We start from the raw sequence: 25,672 nt of genomic DNA on the forward strand, positions 1-25,672 counted from the left end.
GGATGTTTTGTGTCAGAATTTTTTTTTTCAGTTTAATATTTTCTATGATGTTTGTATTAATTTCTTCAACTGTATCTTCTAAACCTGAGATTCTTTCTTCCACCTCTTGAATAAAGAAATGAGGGTGGAGATCAGACCTAGGGAGAGTGGGGGATAGAGGACAGACAGCTGGCAGAGAAAAGAGAAACTGTGGGTGGGACATCTCTGTGATAAGATGGAGACCTAAGTCAGGGTAGGCTTCTGGGAGGATATGAGGGGGACTCTAGTTAAGATTCCTAGTAGCAGGAGCCATGGAGACTAGAGAGGACACACTCTAGATAGACAAGACTCTTAGTGGAGGGAGTGGAATACCAAACCACCCACAAAACCTTGGACCCCAAATTTCTCCTGAATACAAGATGTGCAGGGATAAAGATGGACAGATATTGAGGGAATGGCCAACAAATGACTGGCCCAACTTGAGACCCATCCCAAGGAAGAGAGCCAACCCCTGACACTATTATGGTACACTGTATGCTTGCAGACAGGCGCCTAGAAAAGTTGTCCACTGAGGGCTTCCACTCAGCAGTGGTTTGAAGTAGATGCTGAGACTCACAGCCAAATATTGGGTGAAGCATAGGGAGCCTTGTAGAAAAGTGGGGGGAAGGAGAAAAGGACCTGGAGGTTACAGGAAATCCACAAGAAGACCAACAGAGCCAACTGACCAGGGCCCAGAGGGGCTTGTGGAGACTGAAGCATCAAGCAAGGACCATGCTTAGACTAGACTGAGATCCCCTACATAGATGTAGTCAATGGGCAGCTCAGGCTTTATGTGAGCACTCTAGTAAGGAGAGCAAGGGCTCTCTCTGACATGGACTCTGTTGTCTGCTTTTTTATTTTTAAATCACACCCCCTGGTTTGACTGCCTTGCCAGGCCATAGGTGGAAAGGATATACTCAATCTTGATGTGACTTGATGAGCTGGGGTGTGTGGGTAGGGGGGCTCTCCTTTTCTGAGGAATAGGGAAGGGGGAGGGGGAAGAAGGAGGGAGGATAGGATCCAGGAAGAGAGGAGGTAGGGGGCTATGACCAGGATGTAAAGTGAGTAAATAAATAAATTAATAAAAAAGAAAAATGGTAGAACGTCATTATTGGATTTGTATATAACTTCAAATAGATTTTTGTTAGTAATTAAACTTTTCTTTATGTATTCATAAAAAAGCCCTTCCTTTTATAAGTTGTCTGCCTCAGGTATTTTTTTTAATTATAGCAATGGAAAGTGGCTAACATACCTGCTGTGAGAGGGCCTCTTTCAGCTGAATCCTCTCCTTTGGGACCAGGGCTCTTCCGCTCTTCCAGCACATGCTGCGTCTGTTCACATCCATGACTATTTTCTAACCTATGTGGTGAGAGAACAGGCTGAGCCTGCCCTAGGCTCCTCAGTGTCATGTGGAATGGCAATTTTCAGCTCTGCCTAGCCCCAGATCATCCCATTTCTATAAAGCAATAGCCTTGTTCTGAGTCATTCCATTTTGAGTGTAAACGCCAAGAAAGAGTGATCCTACATCTACAAATAAACATCTACCTGCTGCCACCATCCCTGGACGCACACGCCGATCGTCTGTGCACACGCAGACACGTGGGAGCAAGTGCCCTGGTTCATTTTCTGCTTCTACTAAATAATAGCACAGTTGGGTAAGTTATAAAGAAATGAAGTTTATTTTTGGCCCACTGCCCTGGTCTAAGATTACACACTGTGAAGAAGTCCTTATTAGAGAGTCCCAGAGCAGCAAAGGGACCCATGGCGAGTGACAGAGAGTAAAAGACCCAAGCTAGGTCATCTCTACATAACAATCAATCAAGTGTCCTAAGCACCCCTAAAAAATTTTCACTTCTTAACATCTCATGCTGTAGGTGAAATCTTAGATGTTAATATTTGGAGGGGTTAGACCCATTTTCAAATCTTTGCACTGGCCCCATCTATATAGGGTATGAGCTAGACAGAGCACTCCTCAGTGTGTGTCTTTGGCTAACATGGTTATTCTGAATCAAATCATGTCCAGTGTCGCTGTCACTCTATTGGAGACTTAGCATTGGATCCCAGCAGAAAATGCATCATCTGGAGACCCTGAGATTCAGTACTTGAACAAAACACGTGCTCTGGGAGGAGAAATGGATGTCCTGGCTCCAGAGTGTCCCACAGGAAGAAGGGGACACTTGTCTCTCCAGGAAACTCCCTTCAAGGATTCTGGGAATGTGCAACAGAAAAACCTCAGCCCCTATCTCTTGGTACAGAACTCACTCATGTGCACCTTGAGCTGTAGAGGACAATGGGAAATGTATTCTTTATCTGGGTGTTCTGGCAGACCCTCTGGGGGTTCTATGGAAAAGGGATAAATTTGGTGCCTAAGTTTCTAAGGGAGTAGAATTTCACTATTGAACTATAAAGCAATAAAACTGGAAAGCAGATAATTTTAAATTGTAATAACAAAATATAATGAATATATCAAGAGATGTGAATTATATATTAAATATAATGAATTGTCAGTTTTAAAATTAATTTTAATTAATTAATAATTAATTAAATTGTGTGTGTGTGTGTGTGTGAATGTGCTTGCACTTACACCATAGCATATATGTGCTAGTCAGAGGACAACTTTGGGGAGTTGGTGTCCCTTTTTCTACCATGTTGGTCCTGGAAAATAATTCAAATTGGCTTTGTGGCTTTTCTAACAATCAGGTGTTAAGCCTGGATCAGACACTTCTTTGGATAGAATGGAAACAATGGAAACCAATGGAAAGCATAGGCCCTCTTCACCCGTCCCTGCTTACTTCAGACCTGAGGGTGTGGGCTTAGGTTGCTCCAAAATGCTTATTGCTCTTAAATTCTTGGGTTTTGGCATGTGGGATATTAACACTCATCTGATGAGTTAAACTTGTTATTTTTTTAATGTTACAGAGGAGCTGGGCTCATACGTGTGATGGATGGCACCTTGACAAAGTTCTGTTACAAGTCCACACCTACAAATACAGTGTGGTTTGCCAGAAAGTGGACAGCCTGTTTTCTATCCAAACAAATAGAACATCAAGGTAGCAAGATGTATGAACTGCCTCTCAAGGCTGTTGGTATGCAAACTTTATAAGGTTCCCAAATTGGAAGGTAGGCTAGACATTTTTCCTAGCAGAGTTTCTGGACCCAGTGTTATTTTTCAGAAGGCTGTTTGGTAAAATTTATGACGCAATGATACAGTCTGCCTTTTTCTTGGGATCCATCCCTTTTACAAGTGTCCATTTAGGTGGCTGGAAGACGGCAGAGGCAGGGGCTTCTGGGGACTGTCCTATAATTTGCTGTCCTATAAATTGCATGATTTATGTGGAGAGCATGCACCCCATACATCCTTAGTGAGATGGGAGAGGGAAGCAATGCTTCATAGGTGCACTGTCTTTACCTAAAAAAGAGGAGAGATGCTCATTGGCAGAGAACGCTTATTTCTCAATTATAAGAAGCAGGAGTTTGGCTCCCAGCACCCTGGGCAAGGTGGCTCACGGCTGTATCTAATTCCTGCTCGAGAAGATCTGACACCTCTGGCCTTGACAGGCCCCTGGACTCATGTGATCATACCCACACACAGGCACACATACATTTACACATATGTCATTAAAAGTTGTAACAATGATATTTACAAACAAGATTATCAATGAAGAAATCATTTCAGACCCTTAGACTAATTTTCAGAGTACAGATGAGATAGCCAACTCCCCAATTTTATGGACAGAGATCGAATTGTAGAAGAATTAATGGATTCACCCAAGATAATCCAAAGGTATGCTGTTTCCCCTGGAAACCGTGTGCAGGGCGACTAAACTTAGTGTCTGTTCTTTTTTAACTTATGAAAAGGATGATGGAACACGTTTGAAGTTTGTCTTGTGGAAAGAAACAGAAATATTTAAAAACAAATTTTATGGGCATGTGTGTTTTGTCTGTATGCATGTCTGGGCACCATGCATGTGCTGTACCCATGGAAGCCAGAAAATGGTGTCAGGGGCTTAGCACCTGGAATTTCCCAATAATTGTTAGCTGCCACATGGGTTCTGGGAACTGAACCTGAGTCCTCTGTAAGAGAAACAAATGCTCTTAACCACTGAGCCACCTCTCTGGCTTCAGAAAGTGCTATTGTAAATTACTACAATAAATTATATATAAGAATACAGTTTGAGAAGCTTTGCCACATTGCATATACCTGTAAAACTGTCATGTGATCTACTACAAATAAAATTACACTAGGAATCTCCTGATTTCTTATACCTTGAATAACCTTTCCCTACCTTCCTCCAGCATACGCATGTTTACCTATGCAAGTTTATATGGAGGCCAAAGTTCGACACAGACTGATATGATTTGGCTTTAGGGTAATAACATCTAGTAAAACTTTGTCCAATACAACACCATTCAAGTTTTCTCTGTTTTCCTTCTAGGTGTTTTAGAGTTGAAAGCTCAGTGCCTGTGCCTTTGATCTATAGTCTTTGTTTTATGTTACATGGTGTAAGGCATGGAAAGAAGAGAACTTGCTTTTACACATAGATGTCTGATATTTTTGTTACAATGGAAATACCACTCTTTCTTTAGTGAGTTACTCTTTCATATTTGTCAAAAATCAGAGTAAGCTCTGAAATCATGTGGTAAGAGTTCTATAAGCATAAGTCAACAAATTATGTCAATTGTTTTTTATGCTTGGCACACAGCAGACCCATAGTTAATTTCAGTTGTCTTTTCCCCCCTATAACTGAAACGGTCCCCCAACTCTTTGAAACTCTTCAATTCAATCATTATTCAACAAGGGTCGATGTGATCAAACACTGGAGGTGTTGCAGGGAGATTTGTCATAGAAGCAGTATTCTCTACCCTCAAAAATCTCATGCTCTAAAGAGATGCAGAAAACAAGATTCTCTCTCTCTCTCTCTCTCTCTCTCTCTCTCTGTATGTGTGTGTGTGTACATGTGTTGTTTTTTCACTCTCTACCTCGTTTTTTTTGTTTTGTGTTTTTTTTTTTTTGAGCAAAGTCTTCTCGCTGAATCTACAGCTCACTGATGTGGTCAGACTAGCCTCCTCCTCCAGAGCTGGGGTTATATGCTCCAAGTCCTGGCTTTGGATGTTGCAGGTTTACACTCTGGTACCCATGCTTGCACGGAAAGTACTTTATTGACTGATCCACCCCCACAGCCTCAGAAAATACGATTTCTTAAACAAACTTCTTTCTTTTGTTGTGTCTTTATATAATATGAAATATGGGACAGTAGGCTTAAAAAATTTTTTTGTCTCTGTGATTTATCCTAAATATACACAATAATTTTTAACTTCATGTTAAAAGCACAAAGTCACTGTCAACTAAAGAGAGTGGGCTCATGACTGCTGTGAGAGCACCCAATTTGTTTTATGAAGAACAGCTTAGCCAGGAGAAGATGAATGCATTTCATCTGGAAATCACCCCAATGCAGTTACCTATATGTGGAAAACAGGTCTAGCATGGAACTCTTCTCAATTTCACAACAACATGAAGCTGTACTGGTCAAAGACTCAGGGTAAAAGCCATGTGCATGTCTGTATGTACATATTTTAGACATGTGAGAGCAATGCGTAGCGTAAGAGAGTAAGAATTGTCTAACAGTGGTCTAGTTTGCTTTCTGTTTCTACGACAGTCACCATAACAAAAAGCAATTTAGAGAAAGTACAGGTTTATTTCAGTCTACACTTCCAAGTGACAATCCTTCACTGAGGGAAGTCAGGGCAAGAACTCAAAGCAGGAACCAGAAACCATGGGGGCAAGTATTACTTAATAACTTGCTCAACAGCTTATACTTAGCTAATTTTCTTAGACAGCTCAGTCTCAGCTGCCTAAGCGTAGTACTTCCGACAGTGGGCTGGGCCCTTCCTCATCAAGTCATTTGTCAAGACAATCTCTCACAGACATGGCTATAGGCCAATCTGATCAAAGCAATTCTTCAATTGGTTTCATTCTTCCTAGGTGACTCTAGGGCATGTCAACTCAATGATAAACACTAATAGTGCAGAATATTTAGGGGAGAGATGACTTAAACTGCTTAGCACAGCATATGTGCTCATTTTTACTGGTAGCTCAGGAGCCAGTCTTCTCTTAGGCCATTAGGAATGACTAGAATTTGGCAGATGCTGGCCTGAAAGACCATAGGCTGGTGTTGACCCCAGGAAAGTGACAAATCTCATGTCTTGTCTCTGTTTTCCCCAGTACTGAAGCTCCACTCTTTAGCTTTCATAGGACAGATGGCCATAGTAGCTTCAAGTGAACCTGGACTTGGTCCTTTGTGGCCTTAACCTCAGAGGAAGAAGTGGCTTTTAGTATCAGCACCTGAAGCCAGGCCTGTGGTGAATATGTTTGAGGTTACGTGTCCATCCATGAGAAGATAGGATCGCTTAGAGCAGAAGTGGTCACTGGGAACACATGGGATGAAGGAGACGTGGACAACTCATGTAGATTCATCATACCAATTCTGAGCAAAGAAGAGAAATAAAGACACAATGATATTTGAAAAGTATGCCTCCTTGTATTTACTTTCAGGCTGAACTAAGTGTGCTTTACCCCCACCCCTGCTTGGCAAGTGGCTTGCAGCCTCCATCTATTGGGACAAGCGCATGGCCCTTCCTTTGACTTTAGGCACAACTTATGAATTGCTCTCATGCTATTTTGGCCTAAGATCAAGTGCAGATATGGAGCACTGTCACTGCCATCCTGGAAACAGATAAGTAGAAACGACAATTGTGTTCTTAGAGGTCACATCAGAAAGGTGTCCTGGGCTTACATCTCACACCCTGCTGACTTGACTGCCCTCACCTACCACCTGCATCCTTTTATCTGAGGGCCTCTCAGGACATCAGTTGTCTCTGCTTTTCTGCACAGGTGAAGAATCAGGAAATTAACTTTCCTACCTTGGAAACAATCCTGAGCTGGTGACCAGTGAGAGAGCTGGTGTAAGCACCCAGCGCTCACTTCTTAGGGGTGAAAGAGGTTGAGCTGTGTCTGACTCAGGCTCTCAGAATCCCTCTGTCTTGATGCCTCAATATGGAGCTAGTAGTTCAAAAGCCACCCTCTCCTGACAGAGAAGAAGGCTCCCAACAATGAAATCCTGATGACCTTGGACTTGCTACATGTTCATGGTTTTGATTTTGTTCAGGAGGAAGAACAGAAGTGTCAGCTTGGCTTTAGCTGGTTCTTGCCTGCCCCTCCCCTGCTTTTTTTTTTTTTTTTTTAACCAGTGCTAACTCTGAACCATTGATGCTTTTCAGAGATATGTGTTCTCTGAACACAGCTATTATTTGAAAGTTAGTGTACTTAAAACCAGATAATAGAACCCATCAATCCACTAAATTTGGTACATGTAAACTGTGCAGTCTGTTACAGGACAAAGAATACCAACTCCAAAGACCCTGCTTTTCCCCTCAGCCTGTTATGTTGATAACATGTGATTTCCAAGCTATTCAGGTTGCAAAGGCCAGCATCTATCTGTTCACCAGGATTAAAGCTTGGCTTCTTGTTCATCTAGAGCTACGGGTATTGATTGTTTATCTTCTATTATCCCTTTTCTTTCCCTCTGCATCCCTCCCTCTTACCACCTCATCCTTCAATTGCTACATCATTAAAGAAGACAACACCTCTTCTTCCAACAAACATTAGCAGTCACTGGTTCCACGGAAAGGGATGGAGTCTCATGGATGCCTCCTCTACCTATGTTAGAAAGTCAAAGGACCCAATCTTGTTCAGGCTTCCATAGCTGCTGTGTGTTCATGGTTGCAATGGTAAAGTCATACCTGGATGACAGTGACTCATAACATGCCTCCCTATCTTATGACTCCATGACTCTTAAATCATTCCTTCCCCTTCTCCTGTGGTGTTGCCTGGGTCTTGGGGGGCAGTTACAATATTTTCTTCCTGTTCCATAACTGGTGACCCTTCTCTTTCTGGGCATGTGAGTCTTGTTCTGAAGATGTGGGAATAAGGGAGCAGGATGTGGGTTATCTTGAGTGTGAACAAGTCAAGAGCTGGGTAGTGACAAGAAGTTGAAACAATTGTGGGGAAGCCATGAGTGGACTAGGCAAGAACCACTAGGGAGGAAGGCTGGTGCATGCAAAGAGCACGAAGTTGTTTCAACATCAGGCAAGACTGACTGTTGCTTACTGGGCTAGCCCCCCAGCCCGGTCTTCAGTTGCATACCAGAACAGGTGCCTTCTCATTGCTCTGTAATCATGCAGGAGGAGCAATGGTCCTCTTAGAATTTTGTCCTCCCAAAGCCAAAAATAAAAGCCAGTGTGGAGAAGGTAAAAATAACAGAACCAAAAACGTGTCCATCCTTTCGATTGCTGTCACTAGGGTGTTCTCATTGTAAAAAGCACGGTTTCATGAAGTCATCATCAGGCAAGCCTATCAGTGCATTCTCACTGACTGTATTCCTCAGGTACCTTCTTCTCCCGTCCCTGTCCCTTGTAGCAGTCCCCTTCCATTGCACAAATAGTCCCTTTCTGAGTCCATGCCATATGTAGATTAGTAGAATCCACACATGAGAGCAAACATAGTCGTCTTCTCTACCTCCCTTGTCTTCTTGTTGTTCCTTTGCCCAATGTGTTGGTCTCTAATTTGTGGGTGCTGGCTCTTGAATGAGTCACTATGAGATTCTGTAACATGCTGTTAACTTCCTTTCCTTTCTCTTTCTTTCTTTATAATTTTTATTTTATTTTTATAATTTATTTAGATTACATCGCAGTTGTAACCCCTCTTTAGTCTCCTCCCATCTCCCACCCTCCCTCTCTTTTCTCCTCCCCCTCCCCATGTCCTCTGAAAGAGAGAGCCGTCCTCCTCTGTGGTCTGATTACTGCTTGCACCCTCTTCCTCTGTGGCCTAGCAAGGGAACTCCTCCAGGGGGAAGACGTGATCAAACAGCAGGCACCAGAGTCCATGTCAGAGGTATCCCCCCTGCTCTCCTTTCTAGGAGACGCACACAGAGACTGAGCTGCCCATCGGCTACATCTGAACAGGGGGTCTAGGTTCTCTCCATGCATTGTCCTTGGTTGGTGCATCATTCCTGCTGCCCCCTCCCCCAAGGTCTAGATTTGTTAGCTTTGTTGGTCTCCTTGTCGAGCTCCTGTCCCCTCTGAGTCCTTCTATCCCCCAACTCTTCCATAAGACTCGCAGTGCTCTGCCCTAAGTTTGGCTGCGAGTCTTAACATGATATAATTTTCACTATCCTACCAAGAAAGTTCAAGGTGTGTGTTACTGTATGCACAGTCCCTATAACTGTTTCTTTGTGGTCATTGGGATGACTTTCAAAAATTGAGGAAAAAAATATTTGTAGTTTACTTGGAAACAGTCATAGAAGTAAAGTGAGAATGTAATTTTTATTAAACTTTAGATGAAAAAGAAAATCCTCCTTTTATCTTTTATTTTTCTTTCAATCTCCATCACTAAAGGCCCAAATCTACCACCTGAAATTAGTTTCTCTCTCTCTTTCTCTGTCTCTGTCTCTCTCTGTCTCTCTCTCCCCCTCTCTCTGTAAAAAAAGACCCTATCATTTAAAAAGTGTGTGGGTCATCAGACCTCACTCAATAAAATTTGCTTCGTTGATTCTAAAAAGTGGCCTATTAAGAACCGGGTGCTTTATGATGTGATATGCGTCCCCTGGCCTTCAGTGGGCTGTTTTTGCCAATAAAAGCTCCACAGAGAGACTGGACAACCTTGAGGTGACCTTCCCTCAGAAGTGGTTTGCCTTTCTGGTACCCTAAGAGTGTTTTATAAAGTTGTCGACTATGAGACTTTATTATAGCAAAGATGAAATGACAGACACTGGAATTCCTTTCCCCACAAATCATACTTTGCTGTGGATATTTTGGGTTCATTAGGGGAGTCAAAGGCAGTGGTTGAAGTGTACACATTCAGACTTCTTTATGGATTTCTTGATGAACTGGGGCTGCAAGGTTAAAACACAGGCAGGCATGCCAATGAGCTACTTCTAGATCCCGCACCCAGCCATTCCACTTCTTCGTCTTAAACACTCAGGACAAAATCAAAGAGTTAATAATAATTTATAGGCTCTGCCCTGCTTTCATATGCTGGCCCTAGTTTGTGACCCCAGGAAGGGCACTGGGGTGAGCTACAATATGTCATGCTTGACTCTGGGGTATGCCCTAATTTATAAGCTGCTTAAAATTGCAACACAACATTGCATATTTCTTTTGAGCATTATTAAATGACTCCTTGGCCATCTAAGTCATCTGTGAGACTTTCAAGGAGAACGTGGCCGTGCTTAGTAGAGAGTGCAAAGGCCTCATTTAAAGATGTCCTAGAGCCCTGAGTTCTGGAACAAACTGACTCCCAAAAAAGGCAGCATGTTGAGTGGACCTGTGGTGACACTCCCCTTGACCTCCAGCGAAGTTAAGGAGATGACTGTAAGTCTGAGAAGGGACAGGTGTGCCAGTCTGGAGGCTGCCATAAAAGTGAACGATATTTTTAATTTTTCGAAGGTCACACAAGCACCAGTGTCATTGGGCAGTAGTTGGTCTCAGAGCAGAGGCCACCCATTCTGTTGCTGGCAGCTATGCTGACTTGCCTCTGGCCTTGTGCCACTGGTGCCCACAGTGTTTCTAAACTCGTGGGCAAGTAAGAGAGAGGATGACATCAGAGCCCAGAGCATCAGAGGCTGATCTGAGTGTAAACCCAAATCTGACGCTGGGCCCCATGAGTCCCTGGTTACAGTAGAGTCAGCAGTTTTCACAGGAATGGGACAAAGAGGCTCTCTGTGTCCTCCTCAGTGCTACTCTTGGACTAAGCACAGAGAGACACTTGTCATCAAGGCTCTTCCCCTGCTTTTCTGTGTGCTTCACTTTTCCAAAGAGGTCATCAGGACAAGCTGTCCCCATTGGCCTCCTTCAAGCCCACTTGCTGGATGAGAGGCAGTAGCAAGGCTGGGGATATAGCTTAGCAGGCAGAATGGTTGTCTAGTATTTAGAAAGTTCCAGATTTGATCCCCAGCCCAGTATAAAGCATGGCATGGTAGCTCATGCCTGGAAACCCAGCATTTGGGTTTTATAGAAAGCAGGATGACCAGGCATTAAGAGTCGTCTTTGGCTACCTAGTGAGTTCCAGGCCAGCCTGGGCCATATGGGGCCCTGTCTCAAAACAAACAAAAGGAAAACAACAATAAGAACAAAACCACTCCACAATGGCTCTAGCAGGGAATGGCCAACATTGGCCCATTTTACAAGTGAAAAGAATTTTAAAGTTGTGTTTGACAAGACTATAAGCTAATGACAAAACCCTCTAGAATTTAGAACTGGTGGCACTTGTCAGCGGTAGCTAATGATCTCACCATGAAGCTCTGCAGCATCTGAATTCACCTGTGTTCTGCAGAGTTCCCTGGTCTTCATCACCACAGTCTCCATGGTCTAGCTACCGTGTGCTGAGAATGACTTAGGACCTGGCCTACATACCATGGTCTCATTTCTTTGAGAGGCATTTGGCCCACTTATTTGGCTTCCATGACCTTTGTTACTACATGCATGAAACGGAGAGCCATGCCCAGGCATAGGGGAAGAGTTTTGTGATGGGGACTACTGCTGTTTCCACATGCTTGTTGCTAACCATGATTTCATCGAGACGCAAGGGTTAGACATTGGTACCTATGACTTCTCTGAACTCAGCTAATCTGTGTCATCATAAAGTCTTCAAGTGTGAGAGGCTGGCTCCCAATGCAGCACACAGAAGGCTTCAACTTCTCTTTCTTCTGCCCACCTTATTGTCCAAGTCATGATGTGAGGCCAGTAGCTCTGTTGAGGGTAGAAGACACATGCTCAAGCAAGCCGGTCATTACGCAAAGAATGAGAGCAAAGGCCTAGAAAGCATTGCCCTGTCTTTGCAAGCAGCATCGTTATCTTTAGGACCCCACAGGAGTCCCTGGAAAGAGGGATGCTGGCCAGACACCCTTATCTGGGATGACGGGTGCTTAACCAGAAGCACCAGGTACAGGGAGGCTCTTCTGAAATTCTTCTGAATTTTCCCTACTCTGCCCAGATGTTATGATGAGTTGCATATTAAGGAGTAACTGTGTGGAAAAGCGTTTGTATTTCTGTAACCTAACAACAGTCACCACTGCAGTTACTACACCCTGATCCTTAATCTATACAAGGCTGTCCTTTACTTTCCTCTGACCAGACCTGTTGTGTACAGAGGTGAAACCGCGACTCCCCTCCACCCCCAGCCCCGGGCAACCTATAGGCCTGTGTGAAAGTCACGCCTCCCGGTGGGCTTTGGTTTTTCTAGGTAAGAACTGGGGGGGGGGGGGGGGGGGAAACATGTTTTCTCAGATGGGGACTTCCTTGCATTTTAAAGAGCTCTGGCCTTCTTGGGAGAAAGTTCGTGCATACATTTGAAGTGTTCCAGTGAGACGGGATCCTGGAGATGGCTATGTGAATAATAAAAGTGTCAGCACCTGCTGCAGAGAACCACCAAATGAAAGGGAAAGAAAATACCACACATCAAAGACAGTCCAGGCTTTGTTTAGATTTTTAAGCCCCCTGGGGTAAGACCACACCTAGTACACGTTGTCACAGCTGATAAATGTTGAGAAGCAACTGACGAGCACATGATGTGCAGTCGTGGTGGCATGCCATACTGGCTCGACCATAGAAGCAAAAATGGCTGAATGGTAATAGAAAGCCAGCCTTTGTCACTGTCCTTAGTGCTTGCTCACTAACTTGAGGCTGCACTGATGAGTTGGTCTAGCAGCAGCTTTCTGGAGAGGACAAAAGGGGCTTCAAGAAACAGTCAAAATAGGCACGGAGGCTGAGAAATTAGACAGTATAGCATCAACTTGTAGCACAAAGTCCACACTCAACTTCACTGGACCCATTTATTCCTCAGACAATGTTAGCCTTTGTGGTAGATGATGTTGGTCTCCTCCTCAGCTTCTTTCTTGAGCACCTGAATCTGATTATCGAGGGACATTTTTTTTTTTTTTTTTTTTTTAGTCACCGGAGCACGGTTGGGTTGGGCGAAGTGGAATGCAGGCAGGCACTGTGGTGGTGAAAGCCCCCAGGAGCGAGTCACAACTAATCTCAGATGGGAAGCAATGGGTAGGATGTCATCTTTCTGGCCCTTCTGTGGGATGGCTCTGCAGGATGTTCTGTTTCCAGAGGCTTCCTATGGCACTGACCCATGAGACCTGGTCCGTTCTCCTCCTCCTCCTCTTCCTCCTCTACATCACTACTCTGCCTGCTGATCCTCTGCTCCATCTAGCACTGGTTACGATCATCTCCTCTAAATATCCCTTGTCTCAGGGACTTCATCTGGGGGAATGTAACCTAAGGCAGCTGGTAGATGCAGCGCAAACCTTCTCAGGTTCTGCAGAAAGGGTCCTAGGACACATGACGTCATAGAAGCTTCACCATCAGATAACCAACACAGAAAGAAGTGGAGAAGCCAAGCCCTTGAGCACAGTGGAGTGTGGCTACATGGACAGTTTAGAGGGTAAGCAGATGGGAAGGTGCACCGGGCATGGAGGAGATAGAGATTCCCAGGGCTTCTTGGGATTGGACTGGGACACATGGAAGTTGGCATTGTGAATTGAGATTTAGTTCCAGGCAAACCCCCAAGGTTCTCTGAAACAATCCCCAAGGAAACCTTCCAGAAGTCTTGAGAATCTGGTGACCATATTTTCGGAGTCAAAAACTGGGAATCCATCTGCCAAAGAATGTTTTGTTTATGAATTGTGAATGCATCTGCTCAGAAAAAGACATGAGAGAGAATATTGGGAATTGATCCTGCTCCAAAAAAATGCCAGGATTTGTGGTCACCAGACTCAGGGTCATCTGATTTAGTGTTTCGAAACAGACTGGATATGTTACCACGGGGCTGAGAGATGTGGGGAAGATCAAAAGGAAGAGTCAGAATACTCAAAGCTATCAGGATTTGACACTAAAGCTAACTGCCGACAATGACAACACTGTGATGTTATTTCCTTTAGTTTCACTATAAATGAAATAATTAAGTGCCTATAAACACATATATAACCATTACCTGGTATAGCCAGGCTCAGAAACTTAGGTATTGCGTTAGAAGGGGATGGAAATCAGGTTCTCTGAGAAACTGGGAACGGTTTGCTTTTTAGCTTAACCCATTTGCATCTGGGGCTTTCTTGGGGAAAGGCACGGTGTGAGCCATCAAGGTTGTGGTAAACCGGCAGAGAGCATTATTTACCTTTGCTGAGTAAGGCCATCTGCTGTAAGCAAGACAAGACACAACTACACACAGCAAAGGTACCATAAGGCTCAACAAGATGGCTAAAGGTCCCCAGTAAATTATGGCTAAGATTCCTGTTTCACACAACATTCTTGATCCACACAGCAAGAAGATACAAGGTACCTAGCACGTATTTACACATAGATACCATCATGGTGGCTACTTAGCACTCCAGGCTTATGACTTTTCAGCTAAGTGGATACTGAAGAAGACGTTGGGGCAAGCACATGGCAGGTGCTGTAAATGTTAATAGCTACTTATTGAGTTTTTTTGTTTTAAAAAATATGTTTTATTAATTCATTCATATTACATCTTATTGTTATCTCATCCCTTGTATCCTCCTATTCCTCCCTCCCTCTTGCTTTCCCCCTACTCCCCTCCTCTATGACTGTGACTGAGGGGGACCTCCTCCCCCTGTATATGCTCATAGGGTATCAAGTCTCTTCTTGGTAGCCTGCTATCCTTCCTCTGAGTGCCACCAGGCCTCCCCATCCAGGGGACGTGGTCAAATATGGGGCACCAGAGTTCATGTGAAAGTCAGTCCCCACTCTCTACTCAACCGTGGAGAATGTCCTGTCCATTGGCTAGATCTGGGTAGGGGTTCGAAGTTTACTGCACGTGTTGTCCTTGTGGTGCCATAGTTTGAGCAGGACCCCTGGGCCTAGATCCACCTGTCGTAATGTTCTTCTTCTAGACTTATTGAGGTTTGATCTTAAATACCCACTGAAAGCTCATATATTAACAGGTGCATGGCTGGTTGATGGACTTTTGGGGAGCAATTAGGATTTGAAAGCTTTCATTTTCTCAGGGGATTAGTCTATTGATAGATTCGTGGTGTCCTGGTATTATAGGAAGCTGGTAGAAACTAATAAGTGTGGCCTCGGAGGGATTATGCCATTGAGGATGTGCCCTGAGAGTGTCTTGTGTCTGGCTCCGGTCCTCCTTTTTCTCACCCTCCCTCTCCCCTCCCCTCCTTCCCCCACTTCCACCCTGCCCCCTCCCCCCTCCCTCCTGCATGCCAAGAAATGAGCAGCCTCCCATGGCTCCTGCTCCTGACATCATGATGTTCTGCAGACCTTAGTTGGACACCTCTAAAATGATAAGCCAAAATAGTTACCTTTCTTTCTTTAAGGTGATTTTCCTCAGGCATTTTTTTTCTCTGCACTAGAAATATGTGTTGTGCTGTGATTAGTAGCTGGCTCCCACTAAGAAACAGAACGTGTGCTGTCATAAAAGGGAGCTGGGATGAAGATATCAGAGGATCTTCTAGAGGGAGCTGCTGACGGACAGGCCTTTGTTCTTTGAATGTGATTGTCTCCCACAGGCTCATGTGTTTGGGTGTGTGGCTCTCAATTACTGCTGCTGTTCTGGAGTACTGTAGAGTATTTGGGAGGTGGAGCCTTGCTGGAGGAAGTAGGTCTCTGGGGGTGGGCCTTGAGGTTTTACCGTCCAGCCTTGCTTTTTGTCTGCTCTGCTTTCTGACTGTAGATGCTATGTGGTCAGCGGCTTCATACTTCAGCCAGGCATTGCCCACCATGGTAGACTTTATGCCCTCAAACTGTGAGCCAAAATAAACCCTTTCTCCTCTAAGTTGCTTCTTGCCAGCTTTTTGATGTAAAATTTTTTCTTTTGGTCACAGCTCTGAGAAAAATAGCTAATACACAGTCCTATCTGTCAAGACTTCAGATAGTCTGTCACCTATCTGGCTAAATCTGCACTACATCCAGGCTATTCACAGTGAACCATTGTGAGTTACTATGTCGTGAGCCGCTATGGCTCTTTCTGGCTCATGTGCCGTCCGTCAGCCTTTGCTTGAGGACGTCTTGTTGTGCTGGCCAAGGCTCTCTCTGCACTCCACTCTGGACCTATTCTGACGTATGCCACACCCTCCCAGTTTCTAATAATAGTTCAGACTGCTCTGCATCTTGAAGTGTCCCCCTCCTTCTCCTGTGCTCCTCCCTTCTGAATCTCTTACAGGAAGTTTTCCCCTTATCTAGTATTCTTTCTCAGATGGGCCAGGCTGGGAAAGGCCCCTCTGACTGGGATCTTGTGCTCTCACTCTTTTTAGACAGCTGCTTCTTTGATGTAGATTAGGTAGACGTTTCTAGTTGATAATTAATGTACTTCACTCAGGACCTCAGTTTCCTATAATGCTTTGGTGAAATGACAACTTGGTCATTTGTGTAGTGTTGAGAGAGTTGAAACGGGGGCAGCCACTGGCCAGCTCTGTCCCCATCTGCACTAGCACATGACTGGGGAAAGGAAGTCACTGTTGGTACTGTGTGGGCACTATAGGCTGTGTGTACATGTTTGTGTCCTGGGACTTATTTCATCATATCTACATCTTCAACACAAATTTATCCTATAGCCAGCAATAGCTATTTAAACTATTTTTTTTAAGAAGACACATATGATCCATTATTTCACAAAATGTAGCAACCTTTTGTTTTTCTTATTTCTGGCCCAGGGTTTCATGTAGCCCAGGCTGGCCTGGAATGTGATATGTGACTAGATATATAGGTAAGGATAGCCTTGAACTCCAAATCCTCTTGCCTCTACTTCTCAAGTGAAGGGATCACAGGCATGCATCGCCCTATCCGGCCTTCTACATATAACTCTTAAGAAAATGTTAACGTCCCACTTTCTGTGGCTTTGTCAACATCTAATACAGTCTTTACGCTTCGTTTCAACGAGTCATCTAACATAGTCATTTGGTTGATGTTGGATGCATTTGTGTTGTAGTTTTAATGTGTATGTCCTAGGTGTCTAGCGACGTTAAAGTTTTATTTCATGTGCTTGTTGGCCATTTATGGCTCATTTTCTAAGTATCAGTTTGAGTCTCTTGACCACTTTCTAATTACATTTCCTAGTGTTTTCTTGTTAATTTGCAGGTGTTCATTATATAGTCTGACAAGTTTTTTGCCTAGTTATTTCCTGAAATAATGTCTTCCATCTTTAATGATGATTTTCAATAAATAGAGTGAGTTCAGACAAGTGTTCCTTTATGCCAACTGGTGTTATATTCTTTGAGTGAGTATGTGTGTACACGTGTGAATTCCCATTCATGTGTGTGTGTGTGGGTGGGTGCATATGCATGTGGAAGGCAGAAGCAGACACGAGTCATCTTCTTCAGTCTCTCTCCACTTTACATGTGGAGTCTGAGGCTCTCACTTGAACCCGAATGCCCCAGCTCATCAAGCCTAATAAGCCAGCCTGCTCAGGTGTTCTGAGCGCCGGGGATCCACCATGCCAACCTGGCACTTACATGGGTGCCAGGGATGCACTCTCTTGTCCTGGTGCGTGCACAGTATGTGCTTTAAGCTTAGTGTCAGCTCCCCACTCCTTGCTATACACTTAGAAAACCCTATGCATGTGTGCGGAACTTAGATTAATACATACATACACAAGAGGTGAAAGCAGAAGGGACACTGTGGGGAGGAATGGGGCACATGACGGGAGATAAATGTGATCTAAGTACAGTGATAGGTGTGTGTGTGTGTGTGTGTGTGTGTGTGTGCATGCGTGTGTGTGCATGTGTGTGTCTGTGTATGTATGTGTGTGTGCATGTGTGTGTCTGTGTGTCTGTGTGCATGTGTGCGCATGCATGTGCGCTGTGTGTGTGTGTACACATGCTAATGTCCGCACACGCATGTACATGTGTGTGCACATGTGTGCACATGTGTGTACATGTGTGTTTGTGCGTGTGCATGTGTGCATGTGGGTGCGTGTGCGTGTGTGCATGTGTGTGTGTTAACAATGAAACATATTCAAAAAATTTCTTTGTTTACCTTGAAATCATGAGACCATCAACCCACTCTTATGAGTCTCTCTCTCTCTCTCTCTCTGTCTCTCTCTCTCTCCTCTTCCCTCCTCTCCTCTTCCTCTCCCTTTTCCTTGCACTCTGCTATATTTATGTTCTGGGTAGTAAATCTGTGTCTTTGAATGAACAGAATGGCAAAATGAAATATGTTGCTTTTTTTCTAGCCCAATCAGATGTCCTTTAAAAATTTCCCCTCAACTTTTATGGTGATGTTATTTAAATTGTTCTTTTCCTTCTTTGTTTCATTGTATCTGTCATGTGCTCTTGGCTGAGAACATCTGTCTACTTTGGAATGAACATCAGTTACAATACGTGTGCATTGATTTAGTGGCTGGGAAAGAAAAGGACAATTCTTTCTGAGACATTTGTTGTGAGAAAGCCACACTGGAATCTCTCTTATTCTGAAGAAGGGCTTGTTCCTTCTCTGCAGAACCTTGGCAAACACCAGGTGGGGAGGAGGAACAGAGTCTAATTCCATACATGGACTTCGGCCGGGAGAAATCCTTCTAGGTGTGACCACAGGGACCCTGCCCTAGGCTCCCTCAAGAGTGGGGAGAAGGGGAAAAGAGCTTCCTCATTTCACAGCATACACATCGGTGCCAGAGCAGCTGAGTGACTTTTCCATAGCTACCCTACCCAGAACAGCAAAGTGGTCTCTCACCAGCTGCAAGTAAGTAGAAGAGTGTGGGTGGACATTTGGGGGACACATTTACCTACCCCAAATCTAAAGCTTCTCACTCAGCCCCAACTAGTGCCTTCTTCATAGTTATTATGAGGGTCTGGGCTTGAGCCCATGTAAAGATTTTACTGAATGAGAGAGTTGGGGGGAGGGTGAGGAGAGAGAGAGAGAAGAGAGAGAGAGAGAGAGAGAGAGAGAGAGAGAGAGAGAGAGAGAGAGAGAGAGAGAGAGAGAGAGAGAGAAAGAGAGAGAGAACACAGTGGAAAAAGTTACTCTGAACTTTCTAGCTCTAGACCTACAAGGCCTCTGTGTGGTGGCGCAGAAGGGCTACCCTGCTTACTGAGAAGGGAGGGGAAACTGACCAACTGTGTTGCACAGTTGATATCACAGTCAGTGTTTCACTGCTGTGAAGAGACGCCATGACCATGGCAATTCTTATAAGGAAAGAACTTATTGTAACTTGCTTACAGTTTCAGAGGCTTAGTACATTATCATCATGGTGGGGAGCACGGCGGCATGCAAGCAGACATGGCGCCACAAGAGCCCAGAGTTCTACACGCTGATTTGCAAGCAGCAGGAAGAGAGAGACTCTGGACTTGGAATAGGCTTTGGGAAACTTCAAAGTTCACCTCCACTGACTCACTTCCTCCAACAAGGCCACACCTCCTAATCTTTACAAACAGTGCCACTCCCTGGTGGCCAAGTAATGACATCTATGATCATATGGGCACCATTCACATTCAAACCACCACAGATGGCGTCTTCCACTCCTCAGGATATTTCCGCTTCATGCTTTCAACCTCTCCTGTGATGTCTGCCAGAAGCTATGTTCACTGGGTCACAGATGAGACGCTGCTCAGCTTCATGAAGGCTTTTTGCCCACATGTAGGGGCATGCAAATCAAGTGGACTCCTGCGGTTGGCCCTTTTATCTGAGGTCTGCTTCAGCTGTAAAAATCCACTGGACCATGTCCACTCTTCTTAGGATAGTTTGTACACAGCGGCTGAGTAAAACAGAATAAACTCTGACCTCTGCTTCCGAGGTGTGATGGTCATGCCAAGTTTTACAATGCCCACTACTGCTCTTCAACTGTATCTTCAGCCTGGTCTTCTTCCTCCTTTTTCTCACAAGCTTTGATCTTTAATAGTGCCAAGCACCCAAAACTCTCTTAGCACCACCTTTAATTTTTTAAAATTATTTAAAGATGTTTGTTATGTGATAATTGCACATGTATGGGTGGTGTGTATGCCGGGGCAGATCTACATGAGCGTGTGTCCTGGCCACAGGTCTATGATGCAAAATATCCTCCATCACTTTGCATCTTCTATTTTGAGACAGGATCTCTCTGAGTCTGGAGATTCAACTAAGCTTTGTAAATAGTGAGCCTTCTCCTGTTTCTGCTCTCCCAGTGCTGTGATTATTGATGCACGGTGCCATTTCTGGCTCTTGTGTGAAGGTGACATCTGAACTCAAGTTAACCTGCCTATGGAGCAAGAGCTTTGCGCTTATCTTCTCAGCCTCTCCCACTGTCTTTCAGAAGCCCACCCTGCCTCTCCTGATGATGCCACACTGATATGCAGCACTGGGATTTAGTCAGGACCATCACAAGCTGTTAGGCTTAGGTTTCCACAACCAAACATTCATCTTCCATCAGCATCCTTGCTGGAAACTAATGGTAAATTAAGGTGGGTACACGGTCTAACATATGCTCAACCCTGCTATTAGTGAGAGTATGGAAGAGCTGGGGAAACGTCGCTTCATTTTTATTATTCATTTTAGGGTGACATACAAACTCACAGGTTAGTTATGACATTTTCATAATTTCATCTATATGACAGATATATGACATTTTCATAGTTACATGATTTCATAATTTTATAAATTAACATTTCACATATATGAACATTTTATAATAACACATTAACATTACACATATAAATATATAACACACATGCACACATGTGAAAATGTCAAAATCAACCCTCTGCCCTTCCTCCTCTCTCACTCTCCGCTCTCGCTGGATTTTCTTGTTGCCCATGAATAAGTGCTTCTTCTTCTTCAGGGACACACATGTCCCACTAGCCTCTTTACTTAAAGCTATTTACTTTTTCTGTGTGTGAGTATTTTGATCACATGTATGTCTATGTACCATGTATGTGCTTGGTGCTCAGAGTCTAGAAGAGGGCATCCAGCCTCCTGGAACTGTAGCTATAGATGATGGTGAGCTACCATATGGGCATCATTGCTCTTAACCACTGAGCCATCTCTCCCAGTTTTCATCCCATAATTATGCATTCCTGTTTCTTCTCTCTGTAGACTTTTCTTGCCTTCCTTTAGTCTTTGTTCTATTCCATGCCATCAACAGGAGCACGTTGCTTTATGTCGTGTGTTTGGATCCTTGAGAATCTAGTAGCCACCGTCCTTCCATCGTATAGCATTTTCTAAGTGGTCTCCCTTTTCTTCTTCTGGTTTTTAAGCCACCTAGTTGAGACAGTGTCCCCCTTTTTCAGGGTTTGATTGCCACTCAAGGAGTTCATTGCTTTATCTCGACAATATTCTGTCTAGAACAAGATATCCTGAGAGTGATAAAGGAAACAGCTAGAGACAATTCTTTCTGCTTAGCATTTCAGAAAGTATTATGTGTTTGAAAACCTTGGTGTTAGTGCTTTCTAAAGGGAAATTGTCACAGAGTTTTTAGAGCATTAAAGTAAATACAGATTGTGTCTATGAAGCTAGGGGTCTCCTTTGCAGCATAGGTGGGCGGGTAATGAGAGGGTGTTTTCTTGTTCCAAGGGGCACAGCATGCTGGGGGGCTAATGAGGGGGCGTTTTCTTGTTCCAAGGGGCACAGCATGCTGTCACTGCATTCTTCCTTCACGCACCCCTTTAAGAGCTGACAGAAAGAGAATCCAACCTGTGGAAATGCCTTCAGAAATGTCAGTTTTGCCTGCTTTTCTTTTCTTTTTCTTAAAATTCATTTTTGCATAAAATCAGGGCGAATATTCCACTTTTAGGTCTTGGTCAACTGCCCAAGTATATCTTTTAAAATTAGTCCCATTTCTTAAATATGTCTGGAGCAGCGTCAAAAAAGACATCCAAATTCAAGGCCAGTATGCTTTTCAAGTCTTAGGTAGAGAAGATCTCCAAGGGTTTCAGCTATGTTGAGGCAGTATTTCTGTGGACGAAATGTGTATCCAGCCTGACATTTTCCGTCCTAGATTTTGTACCTGCTGTGTTGTGGAATGGCCGTGATATGAAATCTCTGAGATTGGGGTTAATAACAGAACTTTATTGGCCTCCGAGGACTGGTTCCTTCGTCATCGTTCAGAGATGCCAGAGGATCTGAGAGGATCCTGGAAACCTGGCACCTTGCTGCCTTTTTGGCTAACACTACCAAAGAAAATTAATTGTTATTGGTTTTGGAAACTCTCACCCAACACACAAAATAGTAATATTAGCAATTATGCTGCCCTTCCTCCTTTTTCTTTTTCTTTTTTCTTTTTGGCAGAGATTGAATCTAGGAAGATGATGAATGCTGTGATTTTATTGTAACTACCCCAAATGGCTGGTTTCACGGCAAGAAAAGGCTGTTGTGTTCCTGTGGCCGAGAATCTTCTGGTTGTAGAGAGGGGCTTTTATCAATGCTTCTGGGCTGATGATGTGCAGCGACTTTTAGTCTTTTGTCTGACTAGGTGGGTTTAGAACTGGTCATTCTGCACCCAGAACTAAATTGTGTCTGCGCCCGGGCAAAGGACAGTCATGGGTCAAATCACATCTTTCCTTTCTGCTAATCTCTTCCTGCATCCTTGTCTTATCCTGAACCTCATGTTCTCATCTTTGATACTTTAAATCAAATCATGCTACTCTTTCTTTGCTTTGGCTAGTCATGGTCTTGAATCTTTTTCTTCCCTCAAAACTATGGACTGAATTCCACGTCTTCTAAGAAGTCTCCTCAGGTCACTGCTCTATTTCCCATAGTGAGCCTACTTCTAGCTCGGTGCTTGCTCCTAACGTCCGTTGGACTTGCTTCCCCTGCTTGCCCACTCCTTCCTTCCATGTGAGGCATGAGCGCAAGCTCACATCTAGTCATCCAGAGGTATTCGTGTGACCCACTCAGTGCCTCAGTGCTTAGCACTGGCCAAGAGACCAGAATATTTTTTCTCTCAAGGCCTTAGCCATCAGACAATAATACTAAAGCAAAGTTAATCCCCTACATAACCTTAAGTTCCAAAACTCTTGGCAAGCCCATGTATAGTTTCCATGGACACATGCCATTTTGGGTTATCCCTGCCTATCATCTGCTCCCCTCCCTCCAGCCCCAACAGTACCTTGTCTGAGTTCTTTATTGGGAGTTGGCTTTACCTCATGGCATGTCTTCTTGGAAGAAGACAGAATTGTAGGTACCTCCTCCTTCCCCACAGAAGCAGGTGTGATCCCTAGAGTCCCTTTCCCTGGGGTCTTTCCTTACTGCCTTAGAACATACTAGGAAGCTGGCCAAGATGCTAACCTGAGCCAACTATTTCCTTCTGGCTTGTTGGCTCCCCAGCTGAGATGAAAATTCTGGCCTTTATTTGCTCCAAAACATGCAAAGGAGATGATCAATCAATTAATTCCTGATGCTTTCTCCCCTGACTCCTGCCCTGGAACTTGTTGCATTTTTGTTTCATAGTTACATCTTTCATCTAGGCCATGAAGTTAAACAAAACAAAACAAAACAACTCTGTTTTCCTCCTGAGCATGACTTAGACACATCTCCCTCCTGCTGCTTTCAACCAAAGATCCTTAGTAGGTACTTTTTTTTTCCTTTTACAGATTTGCTAAATGATAGAAGCCTTAAAATGAGTTAGAGGTTGATCTCTTCCCATAAGCCAACTTCCTACAGAATGAGGTACTTTTCTTGTTGGTCAAATATCTGACAGAAACAACCTTTTTTTGGCTCACAGTTTAGAGGGTACACAGCATGAAGGAGAAAACATGGCAACTGGGGTGCTAGTGGCAGACTTTTATACCTTGTCACCTGTCTGTGAACCAGGAAGCAGAGTTCAGGCTACAAGTGATATAACCCTAAAAGTCCGCCCTTAATGACCTACATCCAGCAGATCTACCCGACCTTTAAAGGTGCTGTATAGCGCTCCAAACAGCACCAGGAGCTAAAGCCTAAGTTTTCAAACACAGGAGCTTGTGGGAGTCATTTCACATTTCAAACAGTAGTGCCAATATCAGAGTCCAGCATGACAAAAATCCTAAGTATAACAAAGGCTAACTTCATTTGAATAATTCTAAAGAGGCTTCAAAGAATTTTTAGAGTTCTCTCTCTCTCTCTCTCTCTCTCTCTCTCTCTCTCTCTCTCTGTGTGTGTGTGTGTGTGTGTGTGTAAACAATGCAATTTTTTCAAAATCAAATTCAAATAGAAATTATTTGATGTCCTGTCCTTTGGAAAGAAAGTCAAGAAGCGAAAGAGGCATCAAAACTTGCTTATTCATTTGATTAGTTGCTTATAGAGATGGAATGATGCTAACACTTAACTGTAAGGTGTGATTGGAGTCACTGTGCCAGGAGAATGATGGCTGGAGAGGAAGGGGCAACATGGGAAGGGTCTGTGTGGGAAGAAGAAGCCAGTATATTCCCCCCTCACTTGACTGGCAGAGCTAAGGAGCCCCAGTGAAACCACATGTACCTTTCTAGATGGGAACGCTCAGTGGCTAACGTCCAGATGGGCTTCAGAATTGGGCCAGGTGCCTTTGAGAGGCTGGCTAAAGGTAGGGACCCTGGTTGTCCCTGGTTGTCTTGGCAAAGAACATACAAACTGGCTGAGGTACCTACCAGCCTCACAGACTTTTGGAAACAAACACTGACCTGCTTACACAGTTTCTGAAAAATCCCACATCTGACAGAGAGTTGGGACAGCTGCCTCCCAGGTGGTCTTGCCAGGACAAACACTGCAGGACCCAAGTGCCAACAGAGCCTCGCTGGCAAAGACTCACAGAGGCCTTGTGGCAGCCCACGGGGGCTTGCTCTGCACAAACAGCCCAATGCTGACACATGTATCGAACCTGCAATCAATATATCATCTGTGACAACAAACCAGCTGGGAAAGGCATTGGCTCAGTGAACTGTTTAAACTTATGACTTATAGAAGAGTTTGATGGTTAGGTGACTTTAGTGAAAGAATTAGAATATCTGGGGGGGGGGAAAATGAAACAGGCACAGTAAAATTTAACATTTGGTTTCCTCCTTTCTAAAACCTGTTTTCGACTGCTGTCTCCTGAATGAAAATTAGGAACAATTGTCAGTTGATGAATTAGCTATTCTCCTTTTTGATTTTGTATTCTAAGAAGTTCATTCCTCATAGGCATTTTTAACAGGGAAATTTATTCTGTATTTTGCATTGTTAAAATAATTTAGGATAAGTGGCTGTGAGTCGAATTGGATAAGAGACCATATAGGAATGGCTGACGCCTTTTGATTGGATTCCTCTGAGTCTCTTACGGCTCAAACCACCGTGGCACCACATAAAGTGAACATCTTTGTAGATGTTCCTGAGTTTCTTGCAGGAAAGGAGGTAAGAGGAACCGATGAGTTTTCTAGGTCCTAGGTTATTCCTAAGCATTACGGAGGCAGGAATGAAGGGGGGGGGGAGGTCTTGGGGGAATTTGTGAAAGGAAGGCAAAAAGGAACATTTCATTTTCTCAACTCTTCTTCTTTTGTAGATTCCCTGAAATGGGGCTGGGAGGGGGTGGTGGTAGTGGTGGTGGTGGTGGCTCCCAGTTTAGGGATGGGAGCCAGGAAACAAAACAGCACTGGAGAGATGTGTGCTATAAGAAGACCATATAGGAAGTTCTTCTTGTCCTGAGCTGGTGGTCCAGAACTGGGCAGCGTTT

This window comes from Acomys russatus, chromosome 4, assembly GCF_903995435.1.
Source record: "Acomys russatus chromosome 4, mAcoRus1.1, whole genome shotgun sequence".
NCBI lineage: Eukaryota > Metazoa > Chordata > Mammalia > Rodentia > Muridae > Acomys > Acomys russatus.